The sequence below is a fragment of the Cyprinus carpio genome, chromosome B21 (genome assembly GCF_018340385.1).
Source record: "Cyprinus carpio isolate SPL01 chromosome B21, ASM1834038v1, whole genome shotgun sequence".
Lineage (NCBI taxonomy): Eukaryota > Metazoa > Chordata > Actinopteri > Cypriniformes > Cyprinidae > Cyprinus > Cyprinus carpio.
In genome coordinates, this window is record NC_056617.1 from 2,275,634 (window position 1) to 2,291,353 (window position 15,720).

The window sequence follows — 15,720 nt, forward strand, 5'->3', positions numbered from 1 at the left end:
AAAAATATTTATTAATCTTAATGTTTATCCAGCATTTACTAATACATTATTGAAATCAAAAGTATCTATTAATGTTATTAAATGGACCTGAGCTAACATGGACTAACAATGAACAGCTGAAAGACTGATAAATACTGTAACAAATGTATTGCTAGTTAATGCGTTAAATATAGTTAACAAATGAAACCTTATTGTAAAGTGTTAATTAAGTTTTAGTTTTTAGTTTTTTAACTTAATTTACTTGTAATTAGCTTAGTACTTAAAAAAACAACTCAGCTGGAATTGTTTATTTTATTTAACCTAACATTTGTATTTTTTCATGCAGATGCAGATTTTCATTCATGCATCTACAACACAATGCAAAGTCATATGCGTGTACTGAAAGAGAGAGAACACTTTAAAATAACATATGAATCAATGCATTGTGAATAAAAGAGCAACACTAACAACCCTTGGATAAAAGCGTCTGCTAAATAAAAAATAAGTAATGTAATGTTGCCATTTTCAAAAGATCTCACTTCTGATCTTTCAGTCGCCTTTTAAATCTTAATGCATAAAACCCTCTCTTCCTGTAGTTTAGTTTTCAGTAATACCGTGAGCGTTTGAACCTCCTGACCTGACCTCATTCACACACTTGAACACAGTGTGTATCATTTATTTATCTGGAAACCTTCAGCGGGGGTCCTTCAGAGCTCAGAGGTCTGGACATTCATGGCATTTGTCAGTCTGTACGTGAACAAAAGCAGCCGAGAGATGTGTTCTGTCTGCCATCAGCGCTCTGTGTTTGTATGTTTATAACAGCAGAAACAGCCACTTCACCTCTGACCTCTGAGCTCAGCAAACGCTGTTCAGCTTGATGTGTGGATTGGACTTGACCTCTGACCCTCAATTCAACACTTTGTGTGTGTGTTAGTACTCAAAAACAGCCTGTAGTTTATATTTTTTATATTGCTTTGATTAAATTAAGCATCTTAAACAAAATATCGACCACAAACTTTCACATTCAACTCTTCAGAATGCAGAAAAAGTATTATTTATTTTCTATTAATAGTTCAAATAATTATTATTAATTAATTTACAACTATTAAAATTATAGCACAGATATACCAGCACAGAATCTCTTTTGTGCAGCACTAAGAGTACGAGTCGCTGTCTATGTAGTGCACTTAAAATCCAGCCCTACGTCAGGTCACTGCAATCGCTCTGATCTCCTCATTAATTGATTGACAATGAATAGCTGCAAGCTCTGTCAGTAATAACGCTAATGGAGGGATCGCGCTCTGCCATGCGAGTCTCAGTGCAGAATTAGCGCGCTAATCTAATCTGGGAAGAGAGCGTGACAAACGTGTCATTAATGCCGCAAACGATGATCACACCTGACACAAGCTCTCACCTGCCAAACCAGAGACAGCGTTCACACCTGGATCCGGAGGCGGCCAGCGCTGAGAGCCAGAAGCACCTGAGGACAGCAATTAGAGGATTGATTTCAGAATAATGATCTCATACCACTGCCATTAAATGCAAGCGCCTCGTCTGATCCACCCTTACTTCTTAGCGCGCTTCAGACGCCATTTCTGGTGTAAAAGAAGAGACACCATCAGTCTCTAGATGATCCCAGATCAAGAGCGGCTTTTCTGGATGCATAAACGCCGTCTCCTGTCATGGAAACCTGTTTGGAAACAATTATTTATAACATTCTGTTTGGTGCATTTAGTGCTTTTTAGGGTTAGTAGCAGAATAAGGCATCAGTGACCACAAAAGCTTTATAAACTAAAAAGTGTAATAATATCACTGAAAACATTGTTTCAGTTCATACAGATCATCAGGATTATTTATTATAGTTAAATAAAATTTAAATATAATAAATAGCCCTATTTGAAATAATAAAAAAAAAATTTTTACTGAAAGATAATAAAATATATTAAAAAAAAAATCTCACTTATTTTATTTCAATTAGTTGCCAAGACAATATTTCTCAGTTTAACTAAACTTGATGTACTAAAAAAAACAACAACAACAATACAACTTGTTAGTAAAATTAAGTAACATTATAGGTTCATTTTCATTTAACTTGATGTACTACAATAAGTAAAACTGAACAAAATAAAACTTAAGTTTGAAAAGCAATAAAAACTATATAAAATAAAAACTAATTTAGCATAAGAATAAAAATTAATATTTAAGCTAGTTGCCAAGGCGATATTTCTAATTTTCTTTTAGTTCAACTTGATGTACTAAAATAACTCAAACAAAATAAATAAATAGAGCAAAATGTATTAATCTTTAATATTAAATTTTATCAAAATATATAGACAAAAAGTAAAAAATAAATAAAAAAAATTAAAATTAAAATAAGCAAAATAACACACAATGAGTGAAACTAACTAAATTTAATGAAATTTATTTTTTCAAAAATCTAAATATTAAAAGTATAATAGCATCTCAATTATACAACAAAGCAGCAGAAGTTTTTTTTTTTAACACAAGCTAATAAATTCACAACTATGAATTAAGACGTATCAGCTGTTTTTACTGAAATAAAGAAAAAAAAGATTCCTTTAATAACAGAATGGGTTCAGTTTTACTATAAAACCCCTGTGAGACAGAGATGAGAGGGTAAAATACTCCAGGGACCCGAGCCGCGAGGGTCAATGTACTAATCGTGTCTCCCTGATGGAAATACGTGTTCTTTATATCTAATACTTTAATGAATTTTTAATCACATCATTTGTAATTAAATTAACAGGGATAAGCGAGCAGAGAGAGAGAGACAGAGAGAGAGAGAGAGACACAGAGATTATTGGACATGAGATTATGTTGCGAGCTGTAACTCAGCAGTCAGAGATTAACAATCTGTTTATTTAAAAATCAAATGAAAGGCCTGGTTTACAAACCGACAGTCAGAGATGCGATTAATGGATAATCTGCACAAGACTCCAACTAGACTAGATAAAAATTAAATGATCTAGTTAGAAAGCCACATATTTGATATATTGTTGGTTTACTTTGAGTTGTTTCAAGTAAAGACAGACAGATGATAGATAGACAGACAGACAGACAGACGATAGACAGACAGACAGACAGACGATACACAGACAGATGATAGACAGACAGACAGACAATAGACAGACAGACAGACAGACAGTCAGATAGACAGACAGACAGACGATGGACAGACAGACAGACAGACAGACAGACGATGGACAGACAGACAGACAGACAGGCGATAGACAGACAGACAGACGATACACAGACAGACAGACAGACAGGCGATAGACAGACAGACAGACAATAGACAGACAGGCGATAGACAGACAGACAGACAGACCAGACAGACAGACAGGCGATAGACAGACAGACAGACAGACGATACACAGACAGACAGACAGACAGACCGATAGACAGACAGACAGACAGACAGACAGACAGACAGACAGACGATAGACAGACGATAGACAGATAGACAGATAGACACACAGACAGACAGACAGACAGACAGACAGACAGACAGACAGACAGGCGACAGACAGACAGAAAGACAGACAGACAGACAGACAGACAGACAGACGACAGACAGACAGACAGACAGACGGTAGACAGACAGACAGACAGACAGACGATAGACAGACAGACAGACAGACATACGATAGACAGACGATAGACAGACAGACAGACGATAGACAGACAGACAGACAGACAGACGATAGACAGACAGAAACCTCCATCAGAACTGAGAGCACAGATCAGTCACTGATTCAGAACGAATGAACTAATGAACAAGTGTTTGCCACAAACTCCTAAAAATTTGGTGTGTGTATGTATGTGTGTGTGTGTGTGTGTGTGTGTGTGTGTGTGTGTGTGCTCCTGTCCGCTCCAGTATCTGCAGGATGAAATTAAGGCCCAATTATTGATAAATGAAGAGTTCTTTTCACGGAAGCTGTGCCTGAAGATACACACTGCATCTGTCACATAGCAACACACACACACACACACACACACACACACAGCTCACTCAAGTGTGACATTGCATCCTGTGCATTCATCATGCATCTGTAGGAGATCAGTGTGTGTGTGTGTGTGTGTGTGTGTGTGTGTTATTCTAGTCTGATGTTAGTCTGCAGTTCTTCTCATAATATTCTTCTTTTTTCAATATCTGATCATAAATAAACACGTCTGTGAAAATCAGTGACTGTCAGTTCAAAACACTTCTTCATGTGGTCACATATAGAGTAAGTGGGTTTATTAAAAAGACAAGTTATTTAAAGGATTAATTCAGCCATATATGAAAATGCTGTTATTTACTCACCCTCATGCAGTTCCAAACCCACTTGGCGTGATTTCTTCTGTGGGACTTAAAAGTAGAGATGTTAAACATAATATTCAAACAGCTCTTTGACGTTCAATGAAAGCAGAAAATGAAAAAGAACCACCAAAAACCCACAATAAAATATCATAATTCTTCTGAAGCCACATGATGCTTTATGTGAGGAATGGGCTCATATTTATAGCAGGAATGTGCAACCTACTTTATTACTGTTTTTTGATGCATTTTTGAGTCAAAATACAAAAAAATATATGCATAATATGAACTAATATATCTTTTTTAAGATATAAAAAAAATTGTATGCACAAATGAATGTTTTTGTTTATAAAAAAAATCTAATTAAATGCATGCACAAATGATTAGTCCGTTCTTTTAAAATTAATTAATCATTTAAAATTAATTAAATGTAAAAAATGCATGCACAAACCTTTTTTGTGTGTGCTAAAACATTAAATGATATTTAAACTCATGCACAAATGAATGGTTTGTTGTTTAAAAATACATTTAATGAAATGCATGCACAAAATGAATTTTTGTTCTTGTTTAAAATGTTTTTAAAAAATTAATTAATACATGCACAAATGAATTGTTTGTTGTTAAAAATGAAAAACAATACATGCATACACAAATTAATGTTTTTTGTAATATATATTTAAATTAAAATATAAATAAATGCAGGGAAAAATATTTGTTTGTTGTTTAAATAAAATATAAATAAATTAAATTAAACAAACAAACAAAAAATACATGCACAAATGTCCAAAAAACTGGTAACATGAATTCTGAAAATAAATAGGATTAACTTTTCAGGTAACAGCTGCTCAGATTGACTCTTTCCAGAATACAAACTCATCCCTGCGTGACTCTGAATGACACAAGACGTCCACAAACATCTCCCATAAGAACTACTGCACCCACAATGCATTGCAAAGCCCCGACACCTAACCTGCCCTTTAGAGCAGAATGCTGAGAGCAAAACACCTGTCAGACGGCCGCGGTGACGCCGCTCACACCCTCATCAGCGTGTTAATTGAATGTCAGAGGAGGCTGGTGTCAGGGCAAATTCACTGCTCCAACAAAACAAAAAAAGCTCAACCACCACATTTTACAAGTGTTAACTACATTAAAAGCTACTCACAAAAAGTATAAGAGCAGTACATATGGCACTGTTGCCTTAAACAAATAACTTTATAATAAATACAGCCTAATTTATATAATATAGCTGAAAAACAGCAGCATTCATATAAATATCTCACTTCAAAAAACACACTGCATAAGGACAAAAATGAACTGGTCAATTATTTTTTAATTGTCTAATTCATATGAATGGTCTGAATGAAGCAATCCGCAAAAATGAATGTTTTAATGTTTAAACACAAATACATAACATACAAATCTGCTTTTGTATATTGCAGATATTGTTGGCTCTTTGATGAATTGCCTTTGTTCATCTTTGATCAAGTCAGTTATTGCCTAAATGCACTTGGCTGTGAAAGTAGGAATGAATTTGCAGCCTAGTTTACTACTGTTCATGTATTTCTGAGTTAAAAAGCTTATTGAGTAAGGAAAAGTCATTTTAAAAACGTTAAAAATAAAGCTAAAAATAAAAAGTGCATGCACAAATGAATTTTGTTTGTTTAAAAAAGTACAATTATACATGAATAAATGCACAAATGCATTTTTTGGTTTAAAAAAATAATTGTTTGTTTAAAAGTAAACCATAAAATTAAAGTTACATACCTGTAAATACGTGCATGCATAAAATGATTTGTTTGCTGTTTAAAATAAAATAAATACAATTAAAAAATTAAATGCATGCAAAAATGACTATTCAATAAAAGACTAGCAAAATGCAAGTCGATTCTGATTTCATGCTGACTTCATTATTTAGTCTGCTTCTTTTCTGCCATACTTTTCAATTATTATTATTTAATGTCTAAATTCACTTGTCTGTAATGCTAGAAACATCCTTTGAATAAGAATTAAAATGCAGACATCAATGACTGGACCATGCATTTTAAGCACATGCATTGCTTTATGACATTTCAGAACATAATGTATAAGCTGAGCTACAATCATATGCATTTTTTATTTGCAGAGAGTATGTTTTGGGTCTTAAGCTGCATGTGCAACAATGCAACTTAAAAAACAATGAAGTTTCCTTTATACATAATGTTTAATACCACATGACCTACTGAAAAATGTAGTTAAGTTTGTGTCACTTCCACTCGCATGTACCTGCAATGAAACACGATCCTGAGCCCATTTTTATCAGTTCAGTTCATAAATGACAGGAGGTAATTTAGCTGAGGATATCACATCACAGGAGAACTAGAACAGACTCTTTCGGACTCGGAGGGTAATTTGTGTGCTCTGGATGAGCCGCTATCAGAGGAGGAAAGCGATACGGACACGCTGTCAGGCGCCAGAGCGTCTTCAACGATAAAAGCGTCAAACTGTTTCTGTAATCCAGAGTTTTGTATCCCACCAGGAAAGACCATGAAGGTGTGAACAATGCCACTCGCTCACAAAGACCACCATTCATTCTGTCTTTCCTTCTTGTTCAGTGACTGCTGTCTGTTTGCTTTATGATCTGCCCTTATTTTGAAGTTGCAAAGTCTATAAAACCTCATTTTCTCATACATCTCAAATCTCTGGATTTACAACAGCTCATACGTTTTACATTACTTTGCATTTGCATTATGAAATATTGTTAAAGGAGTAAAATTGATAATGTGAATTGCATATGAATTTTCTGAATGAAGTGATCTGCTAAAATGAACCTTTTCGTGATCAAATATGTAAATATATAACATACAAACCTAGCTTGTTGGTTACAAATATTGTTGAATCTTTAACCAATAGCTTTTGTTATTCTTTTGTAAGTTGCTCTGGATAAACGTGTCTGCTAAAGGAATAAACGCATAAATGTTAAATTATTGAGAAAGTAGGAACGAATTAACAGTGAATGAACTGAGCAAGAATAATAATAATAAAAAAAATTAAATAAAATTTACAACTAGTACTGTTTATTTTGTTTATGTATTTCTGAGTTAAAGTTATTGAGCAAATGTAAAATAAAATAAAAAAAATGCATGTGCAAATGTGTTGTTTGTTGTTTTAAAAATAGAATTAAATAAAAAATACATAATGCATACACAAATTAATTGTTTCTTGTTTTAAAAATATAAAATAAAATTACATTAAAAATACATAATGCATGCATAAATTAACTGTTTAAGAAAATGAAATAGATTAAAATAAACTTAAAATACAAAATGCATGCACAAATGATTTATTCATTGTTTAATTTTTTTTAAATAAAAACAAAATGCATGCACAAAAGAACTGTTCACAAAAAGACTAGTTAAATGCATTATGAAAATATGCATTATAAAATATGAATTTGGTGTATTTTAGGTACACCAGTGTAAATGCAAATGGATAAATGATCATTTATTGCCCAAATTCCCTTGGCTGTGATGCATACAAACAAACAAACGTTACATACCTGAGCACAGTTTGAGACATTGTTGAGATATTTTGTGAAACTCTAGAGGAAACATGAAATTATGAAGCTATCTAGGAGAAACAATTGACAATTAAGATATAAATAAAATAAAATATTCAACCTACTAAACTGACAACTAAGCAGCAATGAATCTTGAGTCAAATCAAAATAGAGCCTGCAGTAAAGTTCAGTGAATGTTTTTGAATCACTTTAAATTTAAGCTCAATTTTCTTCATTAGTAACTTGAGTAGAAATGTTATACTTATGAAACGAGTGGGAATGCAAAAGCAAGTTAAACTGAAACGCTTTGTGTGATTCAGACACTCACGCATGTGTTTGTGTTTGTTTCAGGGTTTAGCTGGAGAAGGCCTCACAAGGTTTCTAATAATAACCAGACGCCGATACGAATCTTAAGATAAATTAATAGACTATAATATTCCAGCTTGCATTAATAATCATTTGGAGTGTGTGGATGGGCATACAGAGGCAGTTTCCTGTAAATAGTGGGGTAATTATGTCTGCGAGGGAAAGGCTTGTTATCTGCCCACAGAGCCTGTGGCTGCGGCTTTGAAATATAGGCCTGCCATCAGCAGCGTCACCAAAGCGCTGCTATTAGCGCTGATGAAAGAGCCAATGCAGTCGCTTCTGTTTACACTCGCGCCGCTGATCTGGGTTCAGTTTAATTACACTCAACCGCTCCTGGAGGAACTCCAGATATAAACCATATCAAGAGCTGGAATCGATCAACGATGCAATGATCCACACCGATTTTACTACCAAGTTAAATTTTATTGGCAATAATGATCAAAACACACAAATCTTCCACCAATTAAAACAGGCTGTTTACGACTGACAAACAAACTGTGCATTAAAGTCGGGATGAAACGGAAGCACGTTCAATATTCAAGTGTAACAGATTAAAAAAATAAATGTAGGGCGGGGAGTTGGTTTTATGCATCGTTGCTGATTGGCTGTTGAAATGTGGGTGTGGCATGCAATGGCGGTATTTGAAGGGGCGGGGTTTCAGCAAGCGAAATGATTGGTTAAATCCTGCATACGTCAATAAAGAGAAGACTGTCATTCCACTAGAAGGCCCAGTAATGAGATTTTGATTAAACATCACGAGGTAAAGGAAAATTATATTTAAATTAGGCCAAAAATGTGTAGGAAGACAAATGCAGAATCAAATGCTTGTCTAACGTATAGTTTTATTTTAAAACCTTATTGGATGAGCCAAATTTTAAGTGCACATAATCAATTGAATTCTATACTAAAGTTGGCATCAGATGTATTTGTAAACACATACTAAGTTTTTTTTTAATTGAAAATTTCGACAAATTTCAACCACAGTCCATCCTTAATACACTGGTAAAATAAATGTTATTTAAGTCATATTAAAGTATGTTTCTTTTATCTTAAATCAACATGAGGTGAATTTTGAAATCTTACAGTAGAAAGACTGAAATATTATTAGGGTATAATTTATTAATTATTTACTTTTTAATTAGTTTTTAATATTTTAAACAGTACATCAAGACAAACAAACAAACAAACAAAAAAACTTTATAATAGAACTGGCCAATATGTATAAAAATGCATCATTTAAAAAAAAAATTAAAATAAATACTACTAATAATAAAGAAATACTAAAGTATATTTTAATAGCATATTATGTCAAGAAAATGTACTTAGAATTGCCCCATAGATGTTTTATATAAGACAAGAAAATGCTTATAAATACTTTATAACAGGACTGACCCATGTATTTTTTAAATGAATGAATGAATGTTTTAATCTTCATTTTTTATTACATTTTTTTTTTTAATCTTTTACTAGTATATTAAGAAACATCAAATTGGCTTTTTAATAGGACTGATCAATATATTTAAAAAAAAATAAAAAAATCTTCTACTAGTACTTTATACCAGGACTGGCGAGACTCGACCCAAAGCCTGCAGTGTTAGTGTGACATTGTCCCTGATAATCCCTCAGCGTTCTGACGATCAGAACACAACGAACACAGCGTTAATTAATCTCTGGATTTATTCTGAAGCTGCACTGCAACAAGCCTCATAAATCAGGAATGATTTCCCTGTCGCTGGAGCTGCGGAGAGAGAGCCGTGCAGGTGTGTGTGTGTGTGTGTGTGTGTGTGTGTGTGGATGATGTATCATAATACACGCTCAACTGTGATCCGACCATGTAACAAACATCAATCAAACAATAACATGTTCATTTCCACCTTCTTTATCAAAAACAAAGAAGAGGAACAGGAGCAGAAATCCCTGCGTTCAGGGGAAAAGTTTGCAGCGATTCCTCAACTAAAACTTTGGAGGCGCAGACATTTCAGGACAGTGTTACAGATTCCTGAAGACTGAACATTTTTATAAATACTTTTGTTTTAACTTTAAAAGGTAGTATTTCTATAAAGAGTATATCAGACTTTCAGAAATAAGCTCTAATTAGTTAAATATTATAACCTGATTTTTATTATTATTTTTTTTTTATCTGTGCCAAGAAAATAAACAGGATATTCATAAAGAGCTATTAAGAGCATAAAGCACTATTCGGACCGAAGATGGAAAAGCTTTTAAATGTTACATATTTTATGTTTTTAGAGTGATATTTCTAAATAATTGCCAATTTTTCATACTAGACATCATCTGGGGACAAACATGATATTCAAAATTCACCTTGTGTTTACTTATTTTAATGATATAATATTATTTAATTAATAATATATTTAATTTATTTTATTTAAAGAAACGTAATTAATGACATTTTTAATTATATGTGTAATATTTTAACAGTATATTAAGGCAAGAAACTTAACATACTGGGACTAGAAAATTAACTTTATAAAATTATTATTAATCCATATATTGTGTTAAAATATAAATAAATAGGAAAAAACCAACCAGAACCAACCAACCCATAACTTATAATAAATAAATAAATATTTTTAATATTTAAGGCAAACAAAGGACTTTATAACAGGACAGATGTATATAATTTGTAATAAATAAATAAATAAAAAATAAAATTAATAAATAATCTTTTTAATATTCTATCAGAACATTAAGACAAGTAAATGTACTTATAACAGGATTGACCCACATATTTTGAATAAAAGAATGATGAATAAATATATTACTAGTAATATTAGAAACCTTATTATTATTGTTACTGCAAACATTATTTATTTATTACAAAATATAGAAGTCAGTCCTGTATATAAATATAGAAGTGTTTTTATTATATCAGTATAAAGACACTAAAATGTACTTTGTAACAGGACTGACTTCTCTATTTTGTAATAAACAAATAATGTTTGCAGTAATAATAAGGTTTCTAATATTATTTATATATTTCACTTTCACACACACACACACACATATATAGCAGAACTGACCCATATATTTTACAAAATAAATGAATATAGTAAATTAAGACAGGAGAATGTAGTTTATAACAGGATTGACTATGATATATTTTGTACTTTAAGAATAGTCATTAACTCATATACATGCTAATGATTAAAATCAACTAATTCTCGAGTCTATTTTAGTGGATTTAAAGCATTAAGAGCATTTAAGTTAACTTTGGATGCTGTTTTCGAAGGTAAACAGTGTGGTAAATGATGAACAGACCTGATGAGATGCACTTTCTGCACTGAAATAACTGCCGGTCATCGTGCGTCTGATTAATATTCAGTGCGGCGAGGTACGTTTGTGTGAAGAGGCTCTCATGGCACATCTGCACTGCTCCTCTGCCACCGTCAAGAGCTCTTCTCCACTTCCCTTATTAGTGCGCTGCTTTGTAGTGCGCACTGCTTCATGCCACACGCCATTATGAGCTTTCTTTGATCCCGGCCTGCTTTCATCGTTAAGGGTGTCCACATAAGAGCCGTTACGAGACGAGCTGATCTCCTGAAATCAGATCACTCAGACTGATTCTGTCAAACTCCTGGAGATGTTTGTCAACTCATTTCTGAAGCAGAGCCTAGTGAACATATATGAGGACGAGAGGAGGCTGAATCATGTGAAGATAACATTTTAGAAACACCATGTCACACTAAATGGGGTAAGTTGTCACAGTGGAACCTACTGCCTACAAGCCTAACTCATTCCCATGTGACAACTAGCCCCGGTCAAGCTACAACACAGGGTTTCCCAAACTGGTGTTCATGCGTTGATGAAAGCTATAATTAAATTAAATTAAATTAAATTAAATTAAATTAAATTAAATTAAATTAAATTAAATTAAATTAAATTAAATTAAATTAAATTAAATTAAATTAAATTAAATTAAATTAAATTAAATTAAATTAAATTAAATTAAATTAAAGTTAAAATAGAATATTTACTAAAATGTTTATAAAATTTTTAAATTAAAATCATAAATATAATTACCATAAAACAATCAAAATAAAACACTAAAAAGTTAATGAAATACTAGTAATTAAATCATGAAAAATTTTAATAAAAATTAAATTAAATAAAAAAAACAAAAACAATAAAAAAAGTTGATGAGAAGCTCATAATTAAATCATAAAAATTTTAAATTAAAACAATCAAAAACACAATCAAAATAAAACCTCAAAAAAATTCAAATAAAATAATAAAAATACAAAAAAAAACTAAAAAACATAAAAAAATCATAAAAATGTAAAAATTAAAACAATTTAAAAAAAAGAACAAATAAAAAACAATAATTCACCATAACAATGTAAAAAAAGGTCATTTAAAAATAATCTAAATAAAACACTAAAAATGTTACAAATCTAATATCTAATATTTTTTAATGTAAAATTAAAAACAAATAATATTAAAAACAATTAAAATAAAACACAAAAAAGTCCATGTAACTTAAGTAAAGCATAAAATGTGAACATAAATATTAAAATAAAAATACATTTTACTAAAAAAGTTGATGAAAAGCTAATCATTTATAAAACGGAAAATTAAGAGAGATAATTTTAAAATAAAAACAAATAAAAAAATGTAATGAAAAGTTAATTAAATTATAAAAATACAAATATAAAATAAAATAAAAAAATAATAAAAATTACATACTAAAAGATTAACAAATAGCTAAGAATTAATTAAATGTTAAAAATGTAAAAATTAAAACAAATAATTTGAAAACACTTAAAAATATTAACTATTCTACAATCTTACCTGCACATCACATGACTATTAATCAACACTGGAGAACGGTGAACATATTAAACTATTAAAACATTTCCTTAAACTCTCAGTAAACAGATGAAAGCAGAAAGAGAGAGTTGTTCTGTAAAGGACGGTTTGTAAACGAGTGGCAGGTGTGTTGCAGTGTTGGGACACACCTGCAGGTCAAAGGTCACGCTCCAGCTGACCCCGGAGCTCAGAAACACGCCAGCTTCTGCTCCCTGCTGTAAAAAGTGACATCTGAATTAAAAGTAGTCATTTTTTGCTCTCATGAATAGGTTGTAGACATAAAAGATTATTGTGAGGATTATTAGTTATCAGCATTAATTACTAAATCTTGTGTCTCTTTCTCTGTTATCTTACGTTTCTTGGATTCTTATCAGTCATGAATAAAAGATGACTTTGAAAAAACGCAGAAAGTAGTGACTGTTGTTATCGGAGAAGACTAACGGCCCCTGACAGGCGTAAAAACACAAGACACCGGGCCGCAGGGAAGGAAATCACAACCTATAAAATCAATCAGCTTTAAAGATGTAACATGTCTGTGTGTCGCAGCGCAGGTCAGTGCATCCCACAGCGCCTGGGGAAAAAAACCATGAAAACAAGTGAGAGTGAGAGTGATATACAGTACATACGGTGCTTATATATGTATAATCTCTTAATGTAATATAATGTGTATACAGGCCCAAAAAATATTTACATTGGCAATACATTTATTATAAGGAAAAATATGCATTAAAGTGATTTACACACTACAATATGACACTATAGCAAGCATTTACCAAATGCATGTAAAAAAAATTAAATATTTAACAAAAAATTATAAAAGAAATATATATTGACATAATAAACTGTTATTAGATAAAAAAAACACATTAAATTAACATATATAATATTTTATAGGCCTATTGATCCAATTAAAAAAAATATATATATTAAATATATATTGACATATTAAACTGTTATTAAATAAAAATATATACAAATTATTATATACAATAATAATAACTATTATTACACACACACACACACACACACACACACACACATATACACTGTCGGTCAAAAGTTTGGGATCAGTAAGACTTATAATGTTTTTTAAATAAGTCTCTTATGCTTATCAAGGCTGCATTTATTTGATCAAAAATACAGAAAAAACAAAACAATCTTGCAAAATGTTATTACGATATAAAATAATGGTTTCTATTTTAATATCCTTTAAAATAAAATTTATTTCTGTGATGCAAAGCTGAATTTCCATCAGCCATTACGTCAGTCTTCAGTGTCACATGATCCTTCAGAAATCATTCTAATATGCTGATTTATTATTAGAGTTATCAATGTTGGAAAGAGTTGTGCTGCCAAATATTTTTTTGGAAACTGCAAAAATTTACTGACCCCAAACCTTTGAACACTAGTGTATATGTTAGAAAAGATTTCTATTTTAAATAAATGCTCTTCTTTTTTATTTTTATTTATCATAGAATCCTGAAAAAGTTTCCAGCACTGATAATAAATCAGCATATTAAAATGATTTCTGAAGATCATGTGACACTGAAGACTGGAGTAATGCTGCTCTAATGATGACATTAGATTTTAATCTATATTAGAATAGAAAAACATTATTTTACATCTTAATATTTCACAATATTAAAGTTTTTCCTGTATTTTTGATCAAATAAATGCAGCATTTGAGTTAAAGAAACAGTGGTATAATCCCAAAAATATGATTATAACAGACCATAATAAGAGACTGATATATATATGATATATATATATATATGTATATGTATGTATGTATGTGTGTGTGTGTGTGTGTGTGTGTGTGTGTGTGTGTGTGTGTGTGTGTGTGTGTGTGTGTGTGTGTGTATGTGTGTGTGTGTATGTGTGTGTGTAAACCTGATTCGAATAATGTTGGGCAAGAACCACGAACATAAAAACAAGCAAAGAGACAAAAGAACTAATTTCCGCTGTTCTCAAGTTCTGGTGTAAAAACTCAGATCCTGTACAAGTGTGTGTGTGTGTGTGTGTGTGTGTGTGTGTGTGTGTGTGTGTGTGTTTATAGCCTGGACGCGTGTTTCTCAGCGGACGTTGATTTGGCGACACACGTAAGCTCACACATTACACAGCGTCACGTTTAGCACTAAGATCTGCTAGCACTGCCAAAACTGCTCCGCTGCCATCTTCACTTCCACATCTCTCTCTCTCTGTGTGTTTCGCTGGAGGTAAAAACAGCCGCTCTTAGCACCCTGTCAGATTCAGGCTAAATGCTACGCTAAAGCACTCACTGTGCTCTCTCACACACACACACACACACTTTCGCAGGTGTTTGAGAGTGAGAGGAGATCATATGATCTGTCAGTGTGTTTCTCGCTCCTCCTTTTCTCTCCAAATACTACTTTTTCTCCATCACAGAGTTATTATAGTGAATATAATCTGCTCGTGTTGTTACACCTGCTAGTGAAAACACTTTTAGAAACAAGTGGCTTTTTTTTAATAGTAATAGTTTAGCAAATTAACATTTTGTCATCAGTTACTCACCCTCATGTCGCTCCGAACCTGTATTCAGCGGAAAACAGACAATCTTCACACAGCTCTTTTACATCTAAGAGTTCATAATTAAAGTATTAGTTCAGCAAAAACATTTCAATTAGCTGAAAATGCCTTCACCCTCAGGCCAACCAAGATGAGTTTGTTT

At 32.0% G+C, this 15,720-nt stretch overlaps 1 long non-coding RNA gene across 5 annotated transcripts in view; it reads right to left on the reverse strand.

The window, feature by feature from the left end:
• Positions 1-11,199: 11,199 nt before the first annotated feature.
• Positions 11,200-15,720, reverse strand: part of LOC122141262 — an 11,648-nt gene continuing 7,127 nt past the window's right edge. Inside the window, exons 4-7 of one of the 5 annotated variants that reach the window (XR_006157642.1) lie at positions 15,564-15,627; positions 13,530-13,602; positions 13,181-13,243; positions 11,200-11,835 (exon numbers count right to left, since the gene is read on the reverse strand). This is a non-coding gene — a long non-coding RNA (uncharacterized LOC122141262). Of the gene's footprint in view, positions 11,836-13,018; positions 13,603-15,563; positions 15,628-15,720 lie in introns of those variants that run through there. The other 4 variants (XR_006157641.1, XR_006157640.1, XR_006157643.1 and 1 more) reach the window with 4 other exon arrangements.